Source organism: Takifugu flavidus, chromosome 9 (assembly GCF_003711565.1).
Source record: "Takifugu flavidus isolate HTHZ2018 chromosome 9, ASM371156v2, whole genome shotgun sequence".
NCBI lineage: Eukaryota > Metazoa > Chordata > Actinopteri > Tetraodontiformes > Tetraodontidae > Takifugu > Takifugu flavidus.
The window spans coordinates 5359300-5386310 of NC_079528.1; the positions used below are offsets into that span (position 1 = coordinate 5359300).

Consider the following 27011-nt stretch of genomic DNA (forward strand, 5'->3'; position numbering starts at 1 on the left):
TGAGGCAATGTTGGTCTGAGGATGAAAGGCTGAAAGGGGATATACCAGTCTGATCTAATGTAATGATGAGAATCAATTGTGGGAAAAGTCCTGATTCAGTACCCTTCAGACCAGGATGATGATGTTCATGTTAGTCAAGCCAACAAAACCACCCTTATCATAATTATCATAATCTCATAATTCATTATAATTCATCGCCATTGTTCTGAACAAGGATGATGTCATGTGACAGACTGAGAACCTGTCCAGTGTGTGTTCTGTGGTGAATGTAGGAAGGATTCCAGCATTCCTGTGACTACCCCTGGATGAAGGATCTGCAGCTGTTCCCAAAAAACAGATGCCTTTTTTTGTGGTCTTACCTGCAGGTAAGTTTACATAGAAGTGGGATGTGGGGTACAAACTTCCATTCATGATGCTCGTCGATGCAAACGTCGTCTTATATCAGTTTACATTTCTATTGGATATTATGGTGGAAGAGCAAAAAAGGAGAACAAGGAGTGTGTCCCTACCTGTGCTGTTCACACAAGAGTGCCGGAGAGCACAACATATACCATCGAACCAAGGTTATAGTCCCGTATCTGCTAAACCCGGGAATGTGAACGTCACAGTTAGCAATCATCACCACAATCACCCAATGTTGGCGTTCTCAGAGCCCCCCCCCAAAGAAACTCCCCAACATATGTTTCCAATACATTTCACAGTGTATCTTGGTGCTCATATTCAAAGAATTCCAAAGTTTCAGGCATGTATGTATTCAGGTATGTACAAGGAGGTTCAGCCTGCTTTCATATAGATAGATAGATAGATAGATAGTAAAGCAATGAAAAGGGTGATTAACCAGGTCCTGGTTAATATACTGAGGGGGGACACTGAGTCACACACTCACACTGTGATGGTTTCATAATTAAAAAGTTATTTTTTCCCATTTGAATCAACAAAGTGAGAAATGTTACTGCTTTTTCTACTTCAACTTAAAAAAAAAAAGAATAAAAACAAGGCATTCCTTACATGAAGGTAGAAAACAGCCAATAGGCAGGGCCGTATCCATGTATGTGCTGTGGAACATCAACATGCTAAGTCTGCTGCTGCCTTTCATGATCAACCCCCCACCCTAACACTGTGTTTGTCTTCATAATTGAAACAGTGTGAAGAAATGTGATTTCTGATAAGGTTAATCTTCGGAGCGATTAAGCTGATGGTGTGAGATATTGGGTCGGTGAAAAAGCCATTTGTATAATTTATCAAACTGCACATTGTTATCACCTTTCGAACACTGCAGACTGTTCCTTGAAGGATTACTAACGTCTGTTAAATTGCAAACCAGTTTTATTGATCTCATGTTGGGAGTTGCATTCCTTTGCAATTTACGGTCGTGGGGAAAAGCAAAGGATGCCGGCTTTTTCTGAGGATCCCCAGCTCGGCTATTTAATGCCTGCGTTCTTAAATCTCAGCGGTGGGCTCCACTGGGGGGAATTCAAATGAAAGCTGACTCCTGCGCCTGGTCTGTAGTCCAGTCATGAAGGTCCAGGAGCAATGTGTGATTTAAAGATCATTGTGGCAAGGCCAAATAGGCAGCATATGGGTTGGGGAATCGGAGGCTTCATAACCTCACAGTTCATATGGATGGATTATTAGAGGTAAAAGCACAATAAATTACACATCAGAGCTTTCTTATACCCTGACCTGACAACCCTGACCTGCCTGGTGTAATAGGATAGCTTAGGAAGCTGGTGGCTTCAATTAAGGAATGTTAGCCCAGTGATCATTCTTCTACCATAGCACCCAAACCTGACCCAAACGCACAAGTATCCCTTTCCTGCTAACCTTTAGGTTTTAAAAAATGAACACTTCAACGGTTTTATTGCATTGACATTTAAAACTCTCTTATCAGAATTAAATATTCACTGTTTAGGTATTTTGCAGTTACGAGCGTGTTGTGAGATTTACGTCTTTGAGGAGGGGTGGGGTGGGGGCGTATTGGCCTGGGCTGTGCGTGCCTTTAAACTGGGCGCTGGGCAAAACTCAAAACAACCTTCCATTTGGGGTCCCAGCATGTCAGGAAACAGTCGTTTCCTTAAAACCTTTATCAGTTTGATCCTTAAAGAATAAACGGTTTCTCCTGCCAACAGACACTTTCAGAACATGGCATCAGGAGTCTATCTCTTCAACAGTTTGTTGAAAGGAATGCGGTTGCAGGAAAATGAAAGCTACATTGCGAGTTAGAAAAGAATCCAAGGTTAATCTGAGGAAGCGTTCTCTCAAGGTCAATTTAAAAACAACCTTGTTTATTTTTCTGAAACGCATTTTGTTCCACTTTATGAATTTGGAGAAATGTGCTCGTAGGTATGAAGCACATATAAACGGCTCTGAACAAACCTACCGGATTGAGCACTGACATGTCAAATCTGTTAAACACAACAGTGAACCACCTCAGGGTTGCCAGCACCAGGTCACTAAGAGACCGGTTGGCTCTCAAAGAGGGAGTACTGGTGGCTCTGATCCTACCAGAGGGAGAAGGAAATTTAGATCAACCCTGGGATAGAACTGGGCTGCAGTTTGTTTTTTGTGTGCTCAAAGTGCCTGAAAACTGGATGCTTTACATCTAGTCACAAACACTCTCACTACACAGGTACTTACCCTTTCAACTGAGTTAAATATTTCATATAAATAAATTGTTACCCTGAGTAGTTGGTGGCGTGTTAACTCACAAAACAAATGAGAGCCGCACTTATTCAATTTGAAAGAGATGGCAGCGTCACACAGTCGTCAATAACCTTGCGTTAACGTGAGCCGTCAGCCGTCACCAACACAGAATAAATTAAGAAGAAAACAAAGCTGTGTTCCAATACTGGTGGTATTATTCATACACTTTCATTTTCTTTTTGGATTGATTAAGGGCCTAAAGCTCAGTCGATGGCATCTCAGCGCAGACACTGGCGAATCCCCCATGTTAACTCTTGTAGAAAGCAGTACGACGCTGTAACATGCAAGAAAATCGACATTAAGACATAACAAGGTTTAAACCGAGCGGCGCGACAGTAATCATGTTAATTAAAACAAAGTGTGCCGCTGTTGCGCTGCTCCTGATTTGTCTCTGTGGAATTAATAGAGCGTTGGGAAGATAAAGGTCAGTTTTTTGTTGAGGGATCGTTCAAATCCAAACAAACGTACATTACAAGTCAAAATGACATCCTGGCTAACTGCAATCAACATTGAGAAAGCAATCAGTGCTTGATTAGATGTAATGCCCCGGGTATCGATCTCCCGCGGCAGCAGGAGGCCACTTCCAGAGCTCTAAATGAGATGCGTTCGATCAGCGCTGAGAGTAAACATGGTCTGAATTGTGCTGAAAAACACAGATGACATGTGGGAGATAACTGCTTCATTCAATCGATACGCAGTTCTGCCAACATGGGTGTGTTTGTTACGTGGTTGTTTCCTTTCACCCTCTTGTGTTTAAATATTCCAGTTATGATTTGACACAGTAATTACAGCTTCAGCTTTCTGCTTTTTTTCAGCTCATTACGACCACTCGACGAGGTATACTGGTAAAAATCCAATTTTTATGTATATGAGTCTTTTTACTATTGAATGATGCAAATGAAAAATTTGATTTGGAAAACATCGTTAACACTAAAAAATCCAACAAGTCGCTTTCGCTGTCTGGGGTTGTGGCAGGCAGTTAGTCAATAGACGACAAGATTTGGAACAAATTGCGAAACACACTCCAATGACTCGATTAAGACTTATCGGCCATCGAGTTCAGAGCCGAGCATCATCTCGGTGTCTAATAGGTCCGACTGTATCGACACCTGGTTGTACCGTTTGAACACGGCAGCCTTTAATGAAAATTTTCTGGACTCCAGCTTTAGCTTTTCCACGAGTCCTTGACAACACACGGTAACTGGTCAATAAATGTTCAGGAGAAAAGGAACTTTAGAGACTTCTCTGTAGTATTTTGTGCAGTCGGATGGAGGTTTAATCTACCTCGGTGATCCAGCAGATGCTTCATAATTCTGGTCAGCAACAAGTGTTTGTATTTAAGGCGGACGTGTCGGTTCCATTCCTCTTTCTGGCATTGTTCCCAGAAATACAATTAAAATCTAATCTGACATGGGAAAGCAAGACTACACCCAAACATGTCAAGAAACAGTAGAAAAGGGGGTCAAAAATGGCAGGTGACTCCTACTGCTCATAAACCATAAATCAAACCAAAGAACATTCAAACAGCAACGTTGGTGCCAGTTGGAAGGTGAAAAGGATGAGGAGCTTCTCGGTGGTTTTAATAGGCCCCCGTCTGAGCTATTGACTAACCCGGGCGAAACTTGAGAAACGCCAGCCAATCTTGCATCGGGTACAGCACACACCTATTCGCACACTTATTTTTCCTGCCACGGTTGCTTGTTCAGGCGTTAGCTGCTGGGTTTCTGCACTGAATTTAGCAGTTTAGTTTGTTGTCTTTCACCCGCAACAGCATCACTTCGACCCTCAGGTGGTGCATTTGATTCTTAGCCTGAATATTATAATATTATTATGATATTAGGGTGTTTATTGATCTTTGATCATCAACTTGAATGCTACCTTTCCTCATGATCCTCATGGTCACTTCAGAGAGCTGTGGCAGTATGAGGTAAACTTGGAGGGAAAAAAAACAACAACAACCCTAAGCCGATTCTCTGAAAACTCCTGATCTAGCAATCCTCCAAACTCCCCCTCAGACCTGCCCTCCCCCAATCAGGCCTACCACACAGAGCTTCCTCCACCTCAAACAGTGGGGACGTCCCCTCCAAGGCGAGGCCGCTCACCTCATCTGAGGGATTATAGGAGACTGCAGATGTCAGTTTGGTGTGTGTGTGTGTGTGTGGTGTGTGTGTGTGTGTGTGTGTGTGTGTGTGTGTGTGTGTGTGTGTGTGTGTGGTGTGTGTGTGTGTGTGTGTGGTGGGTAAAAAAAATTACACTTTACTTGGTTTGGAATTGAATCAAAGGATAACGAATCTTGTGATGTGTTTTATTTTTTGAAGGGGGTCCACAAACAGATGGCAGCTTCCTGTGGGGTGCCATTTGGTTCAGCGCTATCTTTGCCCCACACGGGTGGGTGGTGCTGCAGAAATTGCCTCCTCTCTGCTCTCACCTCTGGGGAATCTTTAGCTGGCCATCGTTTGATCCGGCCGAGCCCCAGCCAAATAATCAAAGCCCAGGCAGAAGAAAGAGTGGGTGTGGAAGGAACACCTCAGAACCAGGGATTTGGGAACAGTTGTCTCCAGGGGAAGCAGAGGGGGGTGACACACCTTAATCATGTGATGCTTGTGGATCAGAATCAGATGGGGGGGGGGGTGATTCCGGCCACGCAGTGTTTTCCGTAGTGGTGACTAAATGCCTTAATGGTGCTATTTAGTTGCAATAATTTGTGAATACTGTGCAGGTGTTGCCAGTTATGCAGTAGGTCTCTGAGCTTGACCTCCAGTAGAGCTGAGTTTCTTTTGAGTTTTCTTCTCATGCATGCCTTCCCCATATCTGTGTGGGGTACACCGGATGAGATTAGCTTCCCCATGCGTGCTGCGTCTGTGGACTACACAGGTTTCACACGTGGACACAAGAAGAGAAGATATTTGTCTTACTGGGGGACAAATGAGCCATTTGATGATGTTTGGGTATTTTCCTGCGGACTCCAGGGCATCATTGGCTTCTTTAAGACACTGTTTGGTCTAAAGGTGATTTCTTAGATGACTAACTCTGTGCAGAAGGAGCGATTCTTCAGTCAGAGCTGTGGAGGTTCCACATTTTGGCACTCTGCTACCTTGACCTGATGGATAATCCGGAGTTTTGGCTGCCGGGATACAGACAGATGTGTTGTTCTTCAACAATGACATATTTTCTTCCTTTTCATGTATAAGATGGAGTGTTTGGTTTGGGGTGAAAGAGGCTAGTTCACTGGATGCTGTGGTTTTGAAAATCAATGAACCAAAACACATTTAGGCCAGTAACACAAACCTGGAACCAACACATATCATTATTATTCTCTCTTTTTTTAAATCTTTTCAGCAGAACTCTAAGGTTTAATCCCAGTGTACAAACTAAAAAGTAGCTTGCAGAACTTATGTTCCTCTGAGCTCCTTTTGTCAATTCTTAGAAGTTGTTGCAGTGAAATAAAAATCCAAACACTAAAACAATGTGAGTATTCTGTCTCCATAAACTGTTGCACGTCTTGGCCAGACGGGTGTTTCTGTTGGAGCATGTGTTGGATGAATGGTGGGGACTTTATTTCAAGCTGTTTTATAAATATTGCAGCAGTGAAATAACACGTCTGTTTGTTGTGTGTCTTCGTAATAAACGGCTCCTTGTACACACACGGTGTCTGCTGGACTTTTACGAGCTTCCCCCATTTGTCCTTGTGATTAAGGATTTGTCTGGAGTCGGCACAAACCGTGTTTTTTCTTTACGGGAGTTGTTTCTGGCTGGTTTATGAGGATAACGTTGGGTTTTTTGTTTTGTTTTTTAAATGCATTTTTCACTCTTAATGTGACTCTCACATCTGCATTTATGCATTAACATAAGCTGTTTAACAAACTCTCCCTTCAATACTAGAAAAAAAACACCAATTATTATGGGGACTGTATTGACATCTTTAGGCACAACCAACAAATATAGGATTCCGACAGGCATTAAAACAAATGCAATAGTAGTTTTAAAACTAAATATTTGTTTTTTTTCTATCACATTTGACTTTTAATTTCCTCTCAAATGTAATAACAGGACTTTACAATAGTATTACGTTGACACAGATCCCAAACATTCATCAATGAGGGGAAAAATGTTGCAAGTATCAACAGTTCTATTTCCTCAACTGACTGCAAACTTTCAAATGTTTGGATTTTTGCATTCTTTTCAGATGAAATGACTAAATCACTTAAAAACTATGGCGGTGGGAACTTGGTCTGTTGGGGACTGGGCTGGGAAGCGGCGGGTTCTCAGTTCAAGCCCCAATGCAGACAAAACATCGAAGGTGTTCTGGTAGTAGGGGAAGGTGTCAGAACACCTTCAGTTCTGCCGTGGTACCCGTGAACAAGGTACAGAACCCACAAATGCTTACGAGGGACCAGCAATGAACTGGCAAGAAGACGAGACAAGAAATCACTTAAAAATATTTATATTAACACCCAAATTTTGAAGTATGTACTTGTATAACAAGTTTTTTTGGTATTAACAACATTAAAAAAGGAATATAGCAGCTGCAACAGCCGGGAAACGATCACCGCTGCTCCACACAAACACTTTTGTACTTATTTGCTTCCCTATGGAGATGCCAGGAAACAGATTGTTGTAGTTGTCCATCTGCAGTGTGTCACTTGGGATGCTGCTATCTGTTTGTGAGAGCCTGTGTCTCAGCCCTGGAAGACAAACTGGTGACGACGCTCCTTATATTATAGTTATTATCCGCATGCAGCTAAGCACAAACAAGAAAACACCATTAAATAAAATCTTTATCTATAGTGTTACATTCTTCAGCAATTCTGTTTTCCTGAGAAGAATTGGGGAAAATACTGGTAGAATAAAAGAGACCTCAGTGTATGACATGGGTTGTCTTCTTCTGTGACATATTATACATTTATTGTTGCAACCTTGGTCTGCTTTTCTTTTTTTTTTTTAAACAAACAAAAAACCCTATCAACGTCAGTATAATTATATTTTGTACAGAACCAGTTTCCCCTCAAAGAGAACACTGAATAAAAAGTTATCTTAATTAAAAGACTAAACAAATATTTTACAACAATAAATTGTTTCATTTAGCTGCAAAGCTCCGGGGAAAGTGTTGCTGTGGCTGCTTGATGGCAGCAGTAGTTTAACAAATCGAAATTTAGCACCCATAATTATATATATATTGATTTATTTTCATACAGTAGATTAATGCATAATTAATGCAACACATATTAGCATTTTAATGTTACAAACACTAACTCAAATGCTTAATTTAGTCTTGACACTATATTGATTAGCATGCTAATGGAGAGCTCTCCAATTGGTTGGTTTAGTTGTTTTTCCAGTATATGATAATGGAAAACAAACTCTGCCACTGTCTCTGCTAACACTTATATCACATTATAGACAATGTGGTGCACGCTGATGATGAGCCTGCTGTTTTAGTCTGGCTGTTGTCAGATTGAATGTTTTTATGCATTTACACTCTGAAGGAACTGCACAGAACCTGCTGTTATTGACCTGTTTACTATAAAAAGATGAGACTGTGGCTGTTACTGTACATGACTGTTCCTGCTCATTGTCAACAGCACGCTGAACCAACTCAGAAGAAAAATATTTTAAAACCAATAAAACACACACACACACCATCTAGCTGGTAATGATTTTAAAATGAATCATTTTTAATGGTATTTCATAGCTTTTAATGGTATTTCATAGCAAGGTTATTTTTCAAACTTATTTTTCACATGGATGTTTTGCAAAACCTGGCTTTGAGAATCCTTGTTAGGACAGAAAAACCTGGCTTTGAGTTTCCTTGTTAGGACAGAAAAACTTGACTGGAAGTCTCCTTGTTAGGACAGAAAAACCTGGCTTTGAGTTTCCTTGTTAGGACAGAAAAACTTGACTGGAAGTCTCCTTGTTGGGACAGAAAAACTGGCTTTGAGTTTCCTTGGTGGGACAGAAAAATCTGGCTTTGAGTTTCCTTGGTAGGACAGAAAAACCTGGCTTTGAGTTTCCTTGTTAGGACAGAAAAACTTGACTGGAAGTCTCCTTGTTAGGACAGAAAAACCTGGCTTTGAGTTTCCTTGTTAGGACTGAAAAACTTGACTGGAAGTCTCCTTGTTGGGACAGAAAAACCTGGCTTTGAGTTTCCTTGGTGGGACAGAAAAATCTGGCTTTGAGTTTCCTTGGTAGGACAGAAAAATCTGGCTTTGAGTTTCCTTGGTAGGACAGAAAAACCTGGCTTTGAGTCTCCTTGGTGGGACAGGACCCCGCAGGACAGCTTTGAGACTCCCATTTTTGTTCCAGATTATTCCATAAATACATATTCATAAAGTCTCTTTTATGGTACAGAATGGTACATAGAGTCCCAGTGGTCAGAATTTCCTGATTTCCTGCTGGTTCAGTCAGCTGGTCTCCAACAATCAGAACCATCTCCCTCACTCTGACTTTCCCTGTGGTAAAGAAAATCTACATTAAAGTTTTAGATTTTACCATAAAAAAGGAACTCCCTGATATCAAAAGCAGGTAAAGCTGACTGTGTAAATTCCCCAAATGCAATGGCAGCGCTCAATCTACATTTCTTATGTAATTTACTCTTCCCCGGGTATTTTTCCTATTCTTTTCTTTTGTCTCTGTGCAGCAACTGTGGAGCAGAACAAGAAAAGATTTGCCTAAAAGTAGTCAGCCTCAGTTGGTTCAGCTGTCACACCAACCGTCTCCTGATCGTCCCCTCTGTTTTGCACTGTTTTCAATTTAAGGACCTGGTGTTAAAGCTCACCGGAGTTCATAAAACCAGCCTCCAGTTTTCAGTATTTAACGATTCTCGGTGCGAATGGAGCAGCTTGTGGCAGCAACTTTAGTCAGACTCTGTGTCTGTTTTAAGTTTAAACTAGTGTTAAATTCCTGAAAACTTCTTTAATACTTTCCCTGCTCTGATTCTCCTCGGTTCTTGCTGTCTATTTTCTGATGAGCTGACGAGATCCCTGATTGGACTAAAAACATGTTGTTTTACCTCTCTGGCTCGACTCCACTTCAGGATGTTATACAAGTGAACACCTATCCTGTGCCCAGAAAAAAACCTGAATTCTTGCTTCCTTTCTCCTCACGCAAGTCCAACCTCATTATCAGGAACTTCAGTTCTGCTTCCCTTTTAAATGCATCATTACAGATTTCTCTGAGATTTCTCACAGCATCCTTTTACACAGAGTCAAAGCAAAAGAAGCCACTTTTTTGCAGCTAAAGTGCTCTGGCTGTATCAATGTTTTCAGCGCGGACGCATCTTCGCTAATGGAACCACCTCTGCTGTATCTTGTGTCACCGTGGCGTCAGACTCTAAACCATTAAATTATTATACCCTGGACAGAGGAACAAAAGAAGATGTGGAGCTTTTCAAGGTCCCATAAATGGCCTCAGCTTTTGTGCGCTCGATGAGAATGCTTCAATTAGCGGAGGTGGCAGCTTTAATTATTTATTTTTTAACTGTGAAATGAATGAATCTGCCCACAGATAAAACCTGCTGTGGGGAGATGAGAAAGCAAATTGATTTTTTTTTTTTGTGGAGGTCAAATAAGAGGTCACTTGGCATATAAAAGCCTTAAAGTTGTTTTTTGTGTTCCCTTTAGCAGTACAGCATGCTTCACTTATGCCCGCCATTCCTCACAGACTTGATGGGGCAAATTAATGCCACAGAAGGAAACGGGAGTAATGACTTAAGTTTCGATCTGGAGCGCTGGTGTTTTTCCTCCTGGAAAATCGGCTTCCTATAATGTTTTTTCAGCACTTCTTGTCTATTCTAACCTGCATCACAATTTATTGATGAGGCAGATGCTGAAATAGTGTTTTCTAATCCATTTTAACATTGTGTTTGCATAAATAGGATTAGTTTCAACAAACCTAAGAGATTCATGTCAAATGACAACAAAGCTGTTTAAAAGTCATTTTAAAGTCATTTCTGGTGAGGAATACCGGTACTTATTTATTCCCACTTAAATCAAACACTGGTGTATCGCATCACTTTTTCCTTCTGACTGTTGACATGAGAGTGGTCACCACCGTGACATCCAAAGAGCCTTCTGAGGCCATCAGAAACATTTGTAGCAGCTTCTAAATCTGGAATGAGATCGAAAAAGACCTCCAAAAGAATGGGAATTGAACCATTCCACACTCGGAACACCAGCCATCCTAGCAAGTCTCCAAAAAAGGTCATCACAGGCTGCAGAGGGCATGTTACACATTGTATCCATCCCCCATGTCTGAAGAAGAAAAAGGATTAATTTCTGTTTGTTGTCTTGTTTTAGCATCTGCAGTTTTATCTCGGTGATTGTTACTCAGGTTGCTGAAGTAAACTTGTTGGTTGCATCTGATTAACATGTCACATTTACTACGTGTGAAATGACTTTTTTAAAGGGAGCTAAAAGGAGACATGTCAGTCGGTTGTGGTGTGAGTCCCAGCAGTGAGCCATTAAAGCGCAGCTGTAGCCAATTAACAGTGAAACAGTTGTGGTGTGTCCATGTCGGCAGAACATAACACGTTCCTAAATTAAAACTGGTGCAGAATGCAATTATCTGATCTTTCTGACAGGCATGAAGTACCCAGAGAAGTTTGGGATGAAAATTCAGCACAAAGAATATGTTAATGGCATATAATGCGCGTATAATTATATCTACTCACACATCCATCAGCTGTTGGTGCTGCTTAACTCTTTTGTAATGTTCTGAATTCAACTTACAACCAAGTCTCTTGAAGACTGTTCAGTTCCACCATGAACTCAGAAGAAGCGAAGTGTGCACAGTTTGCATTTAATGGAAGTTTAATGTGACGCTTGTGAGAAGAATTATTGTAATTGTTGTTATTAGCATTATCTTTAAATGCTATGATATGCAGATTTTGAGTGTTTGAGGAATACTGACAGGAAAGAAGAATGTGTGAACGTGTTGCAAAAGTGCTGAAGCTGCTTACAACCAAGCTTGGCACCCAGATGTATCCTGTTTGTCAAGATAAGAGAAGTTTGTTAAGATGGGAGAAGATGTCAGAAGGCAATGAGTTATGAGATCCTCTTTAGACACCCATTCTGTTTGCACCAATAAAAGGTGAGCGAGCAGCAGACGAGCAGAGTTGTCGGAGGAAGCTTGAACTGCTGTCAGCTCTCCCTTGCAAGGCACTGTTGTTGTTTGTGTGGTTACTCTGAGTCTGGTGAACGAACAGCGCGGGTGATCAAAACTTCACCCTCACACGCTGAGGGGTTCTGGATATTGTTAGCTAGCTTGGCACGTGGTCTACTGTGCTAGTGAATGCACGACCTCATTGAACTGGTATTTGAGGGTTCAAACATGTCTGTGGAGACAGGAGAGAATCTGTCCTCATCCTATGAAATGTATCTTCATGTTGAACGGAAGACGGTTTTTTAAAAGTTCACTGTACATCTCAAGATTTCACAGCAGATGGATGAATTTAATTAACTAGTTTTCGAACTTGGAAATCTGGTGTTCTTTCAGAGGAAAGTAAAATCTCTGTAGATCACAGTTCAGATCTTATCAAAGTTTTTTATATGTTGGTGAATCAAATGCATAAATGTAAAGAATTAGAAATAAGACCCCAGAGGACACGTGTGCACACATGGCCGATTGGCGATAAGGTCCATATCTCACTTTGAGCTTCTCCCAGAATTTAATCTGTCTGAACATTTTTTCTTTAGCTGTTCTTAAACACACCGCTGAGCTGATTATCTATAGGGAACCTGAGCACACAGCACGCCCTCAAGGCTGATCCAGGCCTTCATCTCTATTAGATGCTTTGATTATGGCATCCTGGAAACATGTAATCCGTTTTTCATGTTTAGATAAGTGTTACTGAATATTGTACAATCTGTTGGGTATTTTTAATTTGTTTTTTGACAGAGTCAACACCCTTCAACAATCTCTCTACCCTGAGCTTTGTTGGAACATGTTGAGTGATTTTGATGATATACTGTTACTATTGTTGACACTTTGTGTCCTAATCTTATAGTTTTTAAAACATTTCTTCCAGAACACGGTGAGCTAGTTGCGTTGGTCCCAGAACAATTGACAGCCCAACATTTTTATGTTCCAGATCTCCTCTGCAGGTGTCGGGTTCAACCACCACATACACACGATGTACTGATCAGTGTTTTTAACACATCGTCCAATCTGAGCTCACTTGCTTAACAAAAGCAACTTCCTGCAGATTCTAAATGTCCCTTAATTCACTCTGTCACACCAACATTCCACATCCTGGTTTTTGTTTTCTGCTGGTCAAGATGTTTTATGTCCGACTAACTCTGACTGATTATTTCTATTAAGAAAAAAACACAACTGTAGCTTAATAAGGAATGTTAAGTAAACAATTTACACTCAAAATGGTTTCATCGTTCATATAAGGTTCTTTACATAAGGGTGATATATTCGGTATAAAGATGCATTATTTGTAGCGCTGATGAGTTGAACTTTGTTTCTGTGGGTCAATGGCATGTTTGTGGAGTCTGTTATGATCAGTTCATCTCAGATGCTGGGCCTCAGGAGTGTGCAATATATCTTCTTAGTTGGGTTTGTCTGTTCATAACTGTATGGGGACGTAAATCAGACCAAAACAAATCCTGAAATGAAACCACCTCTGCTGTGGCCTTTTACCTGAAAAGGCAAAGTTATAAAGGCTTTAATGAAACCCAAAGACTAGATCTAATAGAGTTCTAATCCACCTGAAGTACAGAGCTCCTGGTTAATACTGAACAATCCCAATAAATAAAAATGACCTTTTACAGTCTTCAATTCTTGGCTGACCTGAAAGATCTGCCCCAGTTTTCTCCAACAAGATTTTATGGTTGCTGTTTATCTGGAGCTGCATGAGACGTTCATTTGAAAGTATCTTTGGCTGACAGCCGACATTTGCAAAAGAACTCAAAGTTATGATTGGATTATAATGAAATTTTCAGGAAATATGTTGATAATTAGCCAAGAAACAAAATATGGTGAGCTTCTGGATTCTAGGGGGAATTTTAACATGCAACCTACTATGTTATGTAACCTTGTGTAACTACTGCTTATACACTGTATATATTTACTGGTATAAGTCAGAATATGTGGGGAAATGACCTGCTTGTTGGAGGTCCGCACTTTCTGAGTGCTTTCCTAGTTTATATAGTGTTTACTACTGTCTGGATTGTCTCTGGATGGGTTACAGATTGCCAGAGCCTGACAAACATTAGACTTTCGACAGTTATTTAAGTTGAAAATGTTTAGAAAGATGTTTTTGTAGAAACATGTAAAGGAAAAACGGCATGCATGCTAATGACTAAATAAATCCCTTCCTGAGGATGATGGTGCTGTATGTTTCATATCTTTACACCTGCAGCTGTAAGCGTTGTCACAACATTATACGTTTGATCTTTCGGCCCCAACAGCATGTCGCTAATCCTCGGGTGCTGATTCCTTTCACAGCTGTTTGACTTAATTTATTAATAAGTCTGAATTCTTCCCAACACATCAAACCCACACACAGGATCATGTTGTGCATCATGGCAGACATTTTACAATTTCCCTCGTTTCCTCAGATCCTATATTTATGAAGTGTTTACCGGAGGATTCAAACTGTGATCAAAGCACGCCACAGAAAAGTGTGCTGATTAGCATTTCCTGCAGCAAGTCATCAACAGGCAGGAACCACTCCAAATGTATGGTGCCCATCCTCGGCTCGATCCCCAGCAATATTTGGAGAGAAGCTCTTATCTTGTTTGATGTGTCAACTGCAGAGAATCTCTCCACAAAAAGCCCCATAGATCAATACAGCAGCAGCAGCATGAGAGCAGGTGGGGTGGGTCGGATTGCGCACTGTAATCTGCTGAGTGAGCATTTAACTAGGCGAGAGAGGCCAGCAGATGACCCCTCATCATGAAGACAGAGCAGCTGAGTAATAGGACACGCTTTGTGAGGGAACGCAGAACTACTACTACAGACACCCATATTGCCAATTTTACCTATGGTTGCTCAATTTGCGCATGTTGGGGGCTTTCCAGTAACCCCAGTTGTAGCAGTTGAGGTGTCGGATGTGAAGCTCCACTTTGTTGGTTGGCCAACTGATTCTATCCTTTCTGTTTAGTTGGTGCTCAAAACCAGCTTTCTGTTGAGTTGTAGTGCTGACTGTCAATTATCACTGAAAGTATTGATCTGTTGTGGGCACTTTTCCAGTGAGTGTATACGCAGGACTGGAAGGAAAGACGGTCAAGACGCAATTTTTTGATTGCTGATTGATGTTGTTGCCCCTGTTGATTTCTCCAACTTCCACACAGTAATTTTTCCGCATCAAACGTTCTTTTGTACCACATCCATGAATGTTCTTTTTGACTTTGGCTGATGTTCTTTGGCCTCACATCCCTCTTTACACATTTCTACACTTCACCCTTCTGTTGATCTCCTTTTCCATTTCTGTATCATATTTCCTCCAGTTCTCTATCGTTGACCCAAGAGCTTAAACTTATGAACGTATTCCACCTCCACTCTGTGCAAGTTTTTCCACATGGCTTCCGTGCATCCACACACATGCACTTTACTTTGAAAATGTTCCACTGTATACTTCATTGTGTATCAAGCACATTTTGTTCTTTACTTATGCACCCATATATAAAAGATGCATTCAAAAAAAAATGTCACTCAAAACAATGAACTGCACAGTGTGAGACAAGAAAATACAGCCATATGTGCTGATTAATTTAGTTTTAACCTCTCTTTTCACTTGGAAAGCTTTTAATTTCCATTTGTGCCAGTAACAGGAGACATAACTCCATAAAAGATGCATCCCATCATCAAACAATAAAAGTGCGGCAGCAGTGCCAGTGTAATTTCGCCTCCAAGAATGTAAGCATCCCCTGACGTATTTCCACAGTTTCTATGCTCTGGCTGACTCTTTGGCCTCTTTGGGTAGATTAAGAGGAATAATCATCTTGGCCAAAGCAAAGTATTACTAACAGATCTTAAGGCTGGGTCTGAATTGGAGGGCATTGTCATAGATACGAATGGATTCCTCTCACCAAAGTAGCAAAGAAAAAACAAACCAAGCTTTTGTTTTTAATTTGCAGGCGGAGACGTGGTCGTCGTCTAACAAAGATATTGGGATAATTCCCAGTCTCAATTGTCTTCCCAGCCAGGTCAAATCTGTGCACTCCCTGATGACTTTAGCACACTAAGAGTTTTTAATCATTTAGGAACAGTGTGAGCGATACAAGCCAACAACAAAGCTTCGACACAGAGGATCAGACCACTATTGGGGAGCTCATGCACATAAAAAACGATCCCCACCTCACGTTGCAGCCTGTCGGTCTCGCCCAAATGCAACTCAACGGGACTCTTGGGGGCATTTCTCACCCCAGGTTAGCAAGATTGCCCCCACATCTAACACCATAAATTCTGTCATGTGTGGAGACATTATGCCCCATCAGAAACAAAGGTCAAAAATAGCTGCATTATTTCTAGACACTCAGGTGTTACAGTTAGGTGTTGATTAAAGTAGGGGATGTCAAACCCCATTTATACATTATATTACTTTCTAAAATCCCCATTGTTCTTTGTGTTTTTCAGCTACATTTTGCTCCTGTATTGCATCAAGATGCATGGCAACTGAATTGAAAGAACCTGCGTGAGAGGATTCCAGGAGAATATGGTACTTTAGCATTAGCTAAGGAAGCGAAATAATGGTTAGAAATTAAAACAAAATGCAGCACAGATTAGTCATAAAGCCAGACGATGACTTTAATCCGGCAGGTTTGTTGGTTTGTGTTGCAGCATACTAATCTCTGAGTGCACAGCCACAGATATGATGTGGACAGCTTCAGACACCTGAATTTTACACCCACACTATTCTGCTCTGGATAAAGAGAATAAATACCTGTCATCTTGAAAACACAATTTATATAAAAGTGCAGAAATTGTACATTTCTTCTTATAAATCAAGATGGAATAAAATGGTTGAAAGAATATTACTTTAGTTTTCTATGGCTGGACAAATGATGCAATTTTTAATTCTGATTTTGTACGTATATCTGTAATAACACAAAAGACAAATTACTCCATACTCCATCATAAAAATGTTGGAAAAATATTGGGTTTTACTTCAAACAAAATATGTACGGTATCACAACTGGGCCACAAGGATGCAACAACCAAGGAAACACAACAATGGGAATGGAATTGAACATGTTTTATTAAAGAAGAAGCTCATTAAATTAATAATAGCATGTGTAATCAGTCTTCAGTGGTGTGGTTGGCTGCATGAGTGCATATGTGTGTCGTATTAAGTGCATTAACAAAAGCTCAAATCAAACCAAACTGAGAAACGGCTTCAGGCATGAGGCAGATCGCACGAGACAAGTGAATTAGTGAGGTACCGTGAGGGTTTTGAAAACTACCCTGGCACACAGGGCTCAGGTGCACCAGACCAGCAATCGGCCTAGGTATTCATGACTAACTCCACAGCCCACTCCTGGCTCCTCCCACCACCCACAGGCAAACAAAAAAGCAAAGGAGGAAGAGGAAAAAATGGAAAAACCTCACAGCCCTCTCAAATCAATTCCCATCTGTCTGCATCAGAACTGCACACACTCCAACGTGGCTTGCATCTACCTTTCAAATGGCAGGACAATTAAAATGGGCTACAGTCAAAACGGGTGCTGAACACAACAAAGACCTGACATTTTCAGCAGTTTCTTGATGCTTACTAGATCACACAAACTTAACTTGGTTAAATTGGTGCTACAAGAGTGGAAAAGTTTTGGCAGAAACAACGACAATACCCCAGCATTCTAAGAAACCTCATAATTTCTTTCTTGGCAGTAGCCTGTGGAGGCTGCCTAACTGCCATCACTCTGCCATACACAGGAACCACACACTGGGGTCTAACCACATGACCAAAGTAAGTCACAGTTGCATGTGCAAACTCACACTTTGCTAGATTCGCTGTGAGTCTGGGCGAACTAGTCAAATGGTGCTTTAAAGCTCTGTGCCAAGAATTACTTTGATCACTAGATTACTAGTCAAACTCTGAAGCTACCCCCATTCTTAGACTGGGCTCTTGCAGTCACCAAAGGGGTTTTGGTTCAAATCCATGGGCAACTTCTGTGGCTTCAGAGACCGTTTTATTTCTACGATTAGCAAGATAAGTTGCTACGCACTTGGGCAAAGAATTTTTAAACTGTATTGAGACCGCAAGATACATAAATCAAAATCCTCAACAGCAGAAGCTTTACACCAGCGAGATGAGAAGATGCTTTAGGAACTAATTCATATTCCTTTATAATAGTGGATTTTACCTAATATCTTATGTCCTATATCCATCACCTAAAGATACAAAGGCCTCCTGTTCTCTACCTGAAAATACACATTACACATTGAGCTTTGTTAACCATCAGATCAATTTCTAGTTTATGCAATTCTGGTTAGCATTGATAAACACATCTGGGCTTTTTTCATTGGATTTAGGCAGGAGATACAAATGACTGATATCATCAGGTCTATTTAATATCCTGGCATTTTCAGTCTTATCATAACCAGGCAAATTGCTGTCCCTTACCAAACCCAGTCCTCTGCAACAGTTTCTCAGCCTCACATCTCAACCATTCAATTTCTACCAGCCTATCCATTTCCAATTTGTGTTTCTCCTATTCTATTATGTTTCTCCATTTCAGTCCTTTGACTTTCCATTCGTCTCTCTTTCATAAGAGAGCTGTAAAAAAAGTAATTATTTTTGCTGCTCAAATGTTAAGTGCCCTGTCGGAACTAAGAATTGTGCAACTGACAGATCAAGTTCATAATTTTTAGCACTCAGCAGACATTTATCAAGCAATTTTAACTTATTCACATCTCTCACATTTTCCTTAAATCACTTGTCACCAAGACCACTCAAATCCAACTCATTCTCTTCAGTGCACTGAGAGCAGCAACACTTTCCTCTGTCCCTGCCATCAGGGATAGAATTAAAGAATTAGCAGAAAAAAGTAGTCAGCATTGGAATATCCATCCTCTACCGCTCATCCGGGGTCGGGTCGCGGGGGCAGCAGCCTAAGAAGAGAAGCCCAGACTTCCCTCTCCCCAGCTACTTCTTCCACCTCATCCGGAGGGATCCCCAGGCGTTCCCAGGCCAGTTGAGAGACATAATCTCTCCAACGTGTCCTGGGTCTTCCCGGGGGTCTCCTACCGGAGGGACATGCCCTGAACACCTCACCAGGGAGGCACCCAGGGGGCATCCTGACTAGATGCCCAAGCCACCTCATCTGGCTCCTCTCAACGCGGAGGAGCAGCGGCTCTACTCCTAGCTCCTCCCGGATGGCAGAGCTTCTCACCCTATCTCTAAGGCAGAGCCCAGCCACCCTACGGAGGAAGCTCATTTCGGCCGCTTGTACCCATGATCTTGTTCTTTCAGTCATTACCCAAAGCTCATGACCACAGGTGAGGGTAGGAACGAAGATCAATAATATGGAATATCCCTCTAACTATCGAACAGCCTATACAGGAAATTCCCACAATAACTGAATTACACCAGAAGGCTGCACAATTACTGTTTATATCTCTACATAACCAGCAAAAACAAAATGTCAAAGCATCAACGTTATTGGACAAAACACATTTTCCATTAAACTGTGCCCATCAATCATAAAGGCCCGAGTGTGCAAGATATGAAATTACTTGTGTGGCATTGTGACATGAAAGTTGGACCACACCATCAAAACAAACTTGAGGAAAACTGTTTAACAGGACGAAGTTGAGCGTAAACAAGGCTCAAACAAAAGCCCAAACATGAAGTCTAATTAATGTTCAAGATGTGCGCTGTAATGAGCATCCAGGTACAAAGCCTGCAGTGAAAAGGTCTAATTAATTGTTACTTCATATCATTCCCTTCCCACTTGAAAGTCATCTATTCACTATTGTCAGTTTTCAAAATGGCTATAATCTCCTCAAAGCTGCTGCTGTCATATGGTATGCAGGTATAATACACAGCATTGATTAGATGAAGGAGAGCTTTTTATCCACTTAAGATGTGTGCTGCTTCATTATAAGCTACTTTGGGGAAAAAAACCAGTGGGTTGTTGTTCATTTTAATTTGAATGTCTAAAAGTCTGAAACATGCAAATGCTGCTAATGAAAAAACATTCTGATTATCGCCAATGAGACGCTGTTTACCTCACATAGCTGAACCTGGGTCATTTTAAAGGTGCAATTTTTCTCACAAACAAGTATTTAAAACCCCCAGGTCCAAATTAAATTAAAAAAAAAAAAAAGAGACATGTTTGCTGCTGACACATGCACAGTAAATCCTTTTAGATCTGTTACAAATTTTCATTGACAAGAACATGTCAAATTAAACGCTCAGCCAGTTGGATTGTTAAAGAGATGCATGTAATCAAATCAAATCAATCTTTATTTATGTAGCATCTTTTACAATCAAAATTGTTTCAAGGCGCTTTCCAGAATCCCAGGGCCTAACCCCAGACAAGCAACAGTGGCAAGGAAAAACTCCCCTTTAACAGGAAGAAACCTTGAGCAGGACCAGGCTCATGTAGGGGGACCCTCCTGCTGATGGCCGGCTGGGTAGAGAGAGGAGAAGGGGGAGGACAGGGAGAGGAGAGGAGAGGAGAGGAGAGGAGAGAGAGGAGAGGAGAGGAGAGGAGAGGAGAGGAGAGGAGAGGAGAGGGGCACAGAGCACAGAAACTCATACAAAAATACACTATTTATACAGCGGGTCAGTAATGAGGTGAAACGTTCACCACTTTTCATTCCCTCCATCCACAGCCGGCCGTAGTGCTCAGCTGTGCTGTATGGATAGTTTACAGGTGCACTCCGGATTCAGGTGGGATTCTGCAATGAAGGTCGTGATCTGTGCTCTGGCCAAAGCTGTGGTGGAACAATTGAGCAGATGGCAGTTCAGAAAAATGAGGAAGCATGAACTCATGCAAAGAGCGTCCTGTGGGGAGGAGTTCATCCCTCATCTCCTTCACACAGAGCAGGGTTTGGTCACGATGGCGAGAATGAATGGTTGGAAGGACTGAGGATGTTCTGGCAGAGCATAAACCGGAGGAATAATGTCTAGTGAAGGAGGTGCTTTAAGTCAGTCACAAGAGCATTTCTGCCCCCAGGGTTTCTAACCGCTGTCAGGACAGACGGTTCAATCTGCAGGAGGTGATAAGACTGTTAGCACAGATGTCAGAGCTGTGTTTGGGTCCTTTAGGAGATCTTGTGTCTTTATTGATAATATTAGTGAAATTGGATGGTTACTGCGACTGTATGCACGTCGATCTGCATCTTCCTGAGTTTTCTTTCTCATTTCCTTCCCACGAAGATTGTCAATGGATCACTTCCTAAAGCCGCAGCTGTCGGTAACAAATGTAACTTTGGGCTGTTTTGGGGCTATAAAGTAAGCAGCCTAAGCTACACAGCGTCTATTCTGTTTTCAAAATAGAGCATAAAATGAATTTTGTTCTGATTACCTTCTCCTTTAGTTGGAACTGAAGATTTTGGAATCTTAAACAGCGGTGCCTTTATCCATAAAATGATATAACATAAAAAGGTGTCCTTGTAAAAAATTAAGATACTGTTTGGTGAATGACATTACAGTTCTTTGGACTCATCAGAAAATATCCACCAATCAGCTGTTGGGGATGAAGGACATCGGGAGAGCAGATACCTGCCTGATGAGGGTGTTTATTTGGCGCTCCTTCATCAGAGACTTTCCTCTGCTGACTCCAGTCATCATTTAATACCTCAAATCACTCCAGGTGAAAACAGCTTGGGCCCTGTGAGAATCTGCCGGAAGGTAAAAGCCCACGCTGTTCATCTCCAAGTATGTATGTTTCATAAGCATTGTGTATGATCCCAGGGCCTAATTTGTAAGTCTATACCTATTTGCATTACGTTATGTTGCCCGCATTCCTGTCTGGAACTGCCATCGAGCCCATCTTGATGTGGCTGTTACTCTATTTCATTTGCTTTTACCTGGGATATCAACACACTAACATTTTCAGATATTGCATATTGCGCAGGACACATTTACTTCTTCCATTTGTTTGAATTTCACCTCAGGTTAATGGTTACATGTTTGCTATATAGGAGCAGTCCCTGGATGTTACCATGAGTGTCATGCCATTACACCCAGACTTTAGATGATGCCATTTGGCCACATGTCATTCCACAGAAAGAAATCAAAGTGAGTGTGCACCATCCTAATGTGCAGCTCTTTCAGTGCTCTCCAGTGTGGAGAGACCTCGCCAGTCACCCTCCATCTCTTGCTGCCATCTCGTTGCTACATTTCCTCATGCCCTGTTTGGTCTTGGCTGCATTCTGCAGCAGATTATCTGTTGTTACATCAGATTACCGCAGAACACGGCGCACTTTTGTCCCGATAACCTGTTGGCACATATTTTACATTATTTAGTTTCAATAATAGTGTCCGTATCGGATGTAAAAAAGAAAAAAAAAATCAGCTAATATAGTACTGAAAAATCCTTTAATCCCACAAGGCCAAAGAAGGAAAGACAAGAAAGATAATAATGGTTAAAAAAAATAAAAGAACTCGTTATAAAGTCTTAAACCTGAGAGGTAAAGCGAAGGCCCCATCCTTGGCTCCATTTCTTTTTTACATTACATTTGCAGGAAATGAAAAGAGGTTGAATGTCTGGATTGATAGGTAATGCACACCGATAAAGTCCTGCTGTCTTATAATTCCTCTGAGACGTGCGCAGAAAAAAAACGCCAAATTTATGGAGAAATGCTTTTAAATCAGATTAGTATGAAATTCCTTTTAAAGCCGGGGAATACATAATCTGTCACAAACTGTATACAGATTAAAGTAACAAACAAGAGCACTATTATTTTTTTTTTTTACTTATTTTGTTGTAAAGAGCCAGCAGCATTTTCACTTTTCAGCTTTGGAAGCTAAAAACTGTCGGGGTGTAATTCTGGCCCTTTCTGTTGGGCACGGCATACTCAGCTGCTCGCGTCTTTCCACTCTATTACTCCTGCACTTCATGCCTCTGTTAACTTCTCTCCTGACTGATTCAAGCCAGCAATCCTTTCAACCATCAAATCCCAGATCACAGGTTGGTTTACTCCAGCAACCCCCGAATCACAGAGTCCATCTGTCTCACTCGGAGACATCGCAGCACGTGTACCGCTGAGGTCAATGGAACACCGATACTCTGGAGCACAAACAACAGTTTGAGATGGCTTTTGTAACTCGAGATTTGGGGTTTTAGCGGGAAAATCTATCATTGGAAAGCCGTAACATTGGGCCATCACTGAGGTGAAAAAGTACGAAAAATTGGTGTCCCAATTGTGCTCATGCCAGAGCCTGGTCGTGCTGCAGGGCTTGGATAATAAATTCTGAATTTTGTAAGTCACAGGAGGGTATCTGGGTCAATAAATGTTGGAAAAGCATCAAAACAAGCTTCTCCAGGGAGGCTAAAGGATGAAAAAGGGTATGGAGGATGGGATGTAGCTTTAATGTGTGATGTGTGATTAGATGTGAGTTTAAATTGCAAATAGCTTTAATCTGATTCAAATTGAGTTATCTCAGTGAGTAATGATGCTGTTGCCAAAGTAAAAGCTCAAGGTCCTAATAAACACCAACCTTTGAAGCAATGAGGCAAGTCCTTGGAAATGGACAAGCCACTCTCGGCCTCCAGGAGGATACCTCATTAACCCGCCTCAGCACTTTCACGCGACTGGGGCCACAGGACATCTCGTATCTACAGAGACGATGCCGAGGTGGCACTTTGCTCTGGTGCCTTTTATCCTTCTAAGTAGAATGCTTGAAAGAAAAGAAAGTTATGGTGGGAATGTTGATCTATGCACAAATTTTGCCTACTGCGGCCACTCCCGAGAGACAGGTCGTCCACTAACACTGCAAAGATACGTCATCCAGTCGCCCTGTCTTCTTGCGAACAGCCCATTACACCATCTTACACTGGCTGCTGTGTTGCCAGGTTGTGCATATATATTAAGTGAAAATCATGTTTCTGAATTTGATGTGTTGCAGTTTGTTCAACGGCGATAATGTCGACAGCAAATCAGACGCATGTCCATGAGTCACTGTATTCGAGACACGTGACTTCTGATTCTGTCACACTGAAGTTTGGACTTTAGTTCCAGACAATCGTGAAACCAAGTAAGTCAACTGGAGCCGTGCTGGTGTGCTGTTAAAATACCTGCCCTCTCTATTAGGTGTGCAGGAACGTCTCCGCTGCAGACACTCTGCCATCTCTGATTTTGAGCTGGACATCAATAAACTAACAAAGCTGCCGTGAGTTAACTCTGAAACACTCGCTGCGTATTTATGTGACAGCTGTTTGACAGCCTTTGAGAAGATGTCAAATGTAGTTAGGTCTGGAGTCGGCTGCCAGCCTCGAGCTACAAAAATACTCAACTGATCACAAATCAGATCTGATCTCTCTGCCAGGAGGGACTGACCCATATTTGAAGTCTGACTGCATATAGAGAAATAAAGCCATGTCTTACTTTATTTCCTCCACCCAGACTCTTTAAATCCCCCATCAGTGCCGACAGGTCTGCCCAGTGCAGAGCTCCGTGTTATCGGACTTGTGAAGTATCCTGCTGTTACTCATTACGGCTACAATGGAACCATTTCTCCTCTGGATTCCGCCTGTCCCTGCAGACATGGAAGCCCATCATCCAATTACCCACCTCAGGCATGCAGTATTCCTCGGACAATCAGTAACTGACTGGTATTTCCAGCAATTTTACAGTCCTGGCTCTTCATACATTAGGATTAAGAAGGAGGTGGGAGCCAAGCTGCTGGTAAAAGTGAAATATGAGTCAATTTTAATGTTAGATTTCAATATAAATCAATATTTTTTTTAGCTTTATTTTCAGCCCCCCTTCCAATCGATCTCCTTTCTGTGTTGACTCATTTTCTGTATTACCATTCATCAGCAGTATTCCTTCACTTCAGCAGGAAGCAAAAAGGTAAATTCTTGTTTTCTATTTTAAAGCCACCGTAGGCTCTCTAACACCTTTGACACCCAGATGTGACAGGTAGTTCTTACATATGCATTTTACCAAATCTTACAAATGTGAATCTAAAATAGTTTCTTTATCTTAAGTAAATGGACCTCATCATGATGTCAACATGTTATTTAGAGCACGAATGGAAATATAAATCTACTCTATATGAATCATATTCCCCTTAACGCCCCCTTGATGCCCACTTTATACACTATTTAAATAACTAACCTAAAAATGAATAACTAGCACACCACAATCATTGCTGCATCTTTCATACAATGCGCTGATGTCCTTTGAAGCATTTCCTCGTGCATCTTCCATTGAAGTCCCACAATTTCAGTGTGAAACACTAAAATATCCCTCTGTTGGTTTATATTTACAAGTGCTAAACAATCATAAAGTCGAAATCACACAGGAACTTTGACCCAAATCGGGTTCCTTATTCATAAAAACCCACACTTCCAGGAAATGTTTCAGCCCCCACCAGAACCACTACAAACACAAAGCTGTGGTCACCGTTTCCACACAAACCCCCCCAAGAGTGTGAGCACAAATCTCTGATACAGATCATACAGGCTAAACCAGCCCTGCCATGTGTAACAAATCACATTCCCCAGTGTGTGTTTTCTTTTTTCCGGAGTTTAACTCACAGATGTGCAGAGTGATAATTGTACAGTTCAAAACACACGCATTCACCGCACAGAGGCAGCATGTGGGGCTTAATTTGCACTGATTTGTTTTTGAAAGTCACGGCTAGAAAGAACTTTTTTAGGGACAGAAAACAGTAATCGCGACAACCTTTCAACATATCTGAGGTTTATTGTCGCTATTGCTGCTTTGAGTTGCAATTCAATTAATTAATTCCAAGTGAATCCATAAATTACCTCTTTGAAATGAGTTTTGCAGTGCAGAGCAGGTCACAGATGTCTTTGTTATCACTCCATCTCATTTACTACTCCTTTTTTAACCGGTTTGCATAAATGTGAGTAAAATGAACCAAAACTCTGTCACACTTTACATCTATTCTTATCTCCTCCTGCGTCATCATGAGGAGAGACTTCATCAGTCAATAATATCAGCTCAGGATCTTTTTTGCACCCAGGGGGAGATAAACCAGGTGTAAATTTACCTGTTATTAGCATGAGAATAACACATAATTTAATTAGCATGCTGGTTCACCACGGGAAGGGCAGGAAAGAAACCTTGTCTCTTTGTCTCTTAGGTTTTAAACACCTCGTTTTTTTCCCTCCAAACATCTGTCCCAAATCCAAATAAGTAGGTTAATGCTCCACAATTTCATTTTTTAATGTAGAGCAGCTATGTCTGCCAGACTCCCCTGATCATTCACTTGTAAGATTTAAAAGGCCTCCTGCTGTGTCCTAGTTAGAGGTACTGCTCATTTAGAAACAGGTACCTTTTCTTTAAAAAGATACCAGCAGGAGAGAAAAGCCTCTGCTTGATCTTTAGCTTTGGTGGACCTAAATGCATATTTAAATCATCCACTCTGACTAAAGGATGAACTGATACGATGTATCAAAACAAAGGTCAAAGTCAGTGTAAGACTCTTGCTGAAACAATGCTGAGAACTGCATCTCAGAAATGTCTTGAATCATAAGCAAATTAGGTACACGGATCAAGGACTCTGTGGCCTTTTTGTTCCTTTCTACTCTCCTGAAAGCTCCATCTGAAACATGTCTGAGAATGTGTTTCTGAAGGATGAGCTAATTAGAGTGTGGAGACCAACGGTCCTGATCCTGCGGCTTAGTGTTAATATAATTCTGGATTGTTGGAAATCAGGAACATCTTGAGTTGATTTTTTGTCATCACCTACCTTGAGGAAAGGATGAAACCAAAAGACTTACAAGAGTAAAAGGTCATGGTTGCTGTAGCTTATTGCCAGATTTAAGGAATGCATTTAGAATCATTTTAAAGAAACACCTGTTTGAAGGCCAAAGTGATTTGAGTCGCCTTTACATTTTATTTTTCTTGAGGAATTATTATAATCTTAAATCAACATGGCCTTGAACCTGAACTGATTAGATTCTGGAGGTTGAAAGCACAGGTCACTGTGACTTCATGTCAATGTAATTCTTAATATCTGGATGGAGATCAGATTTAAGGGTCAAACATATCTGCAATGCTGTATTTTTAAATCACAGGGGACTGAGATAATAGCGAGTTTTTGGTGCTTGGAAACTGAAATATGCCAATTTTAATCAGGGACAAGTTTGACCTTAAGCTGTCACTTTGAGTCTTTATTTCTTTAGCCCTGACTGACAAGCGGTCCAGCCTCC

General features: G+C 41.3%; 1 long non-coding RNA gene across 2 annotated transcripts in view; it reads left to right on the top strand.

The window, feature by feature from the left end:
- The window catches only part of LOC130531753 (uncharacterized), a 32779-nt gene that overhangs the window by 3412 nt on the left and 2356 nt on the right, over positions 1-27011 (top strand). The window contains exon 3 of one of the 2 annotated variants that reach the window (XR_008952181.1): positions 16288-16639. The exons of the other annotated variant lie outside the window; for it this stretch is intronic. This is a non-coding gene — a long non-coding RNA (uncharacterized LOC130531753). Of the gene's footprint in view, positions 1-16287; positions 16640-27011 lie in introns of those variants that run through there. 2 annotated transcript variants of the gene reach the window in all.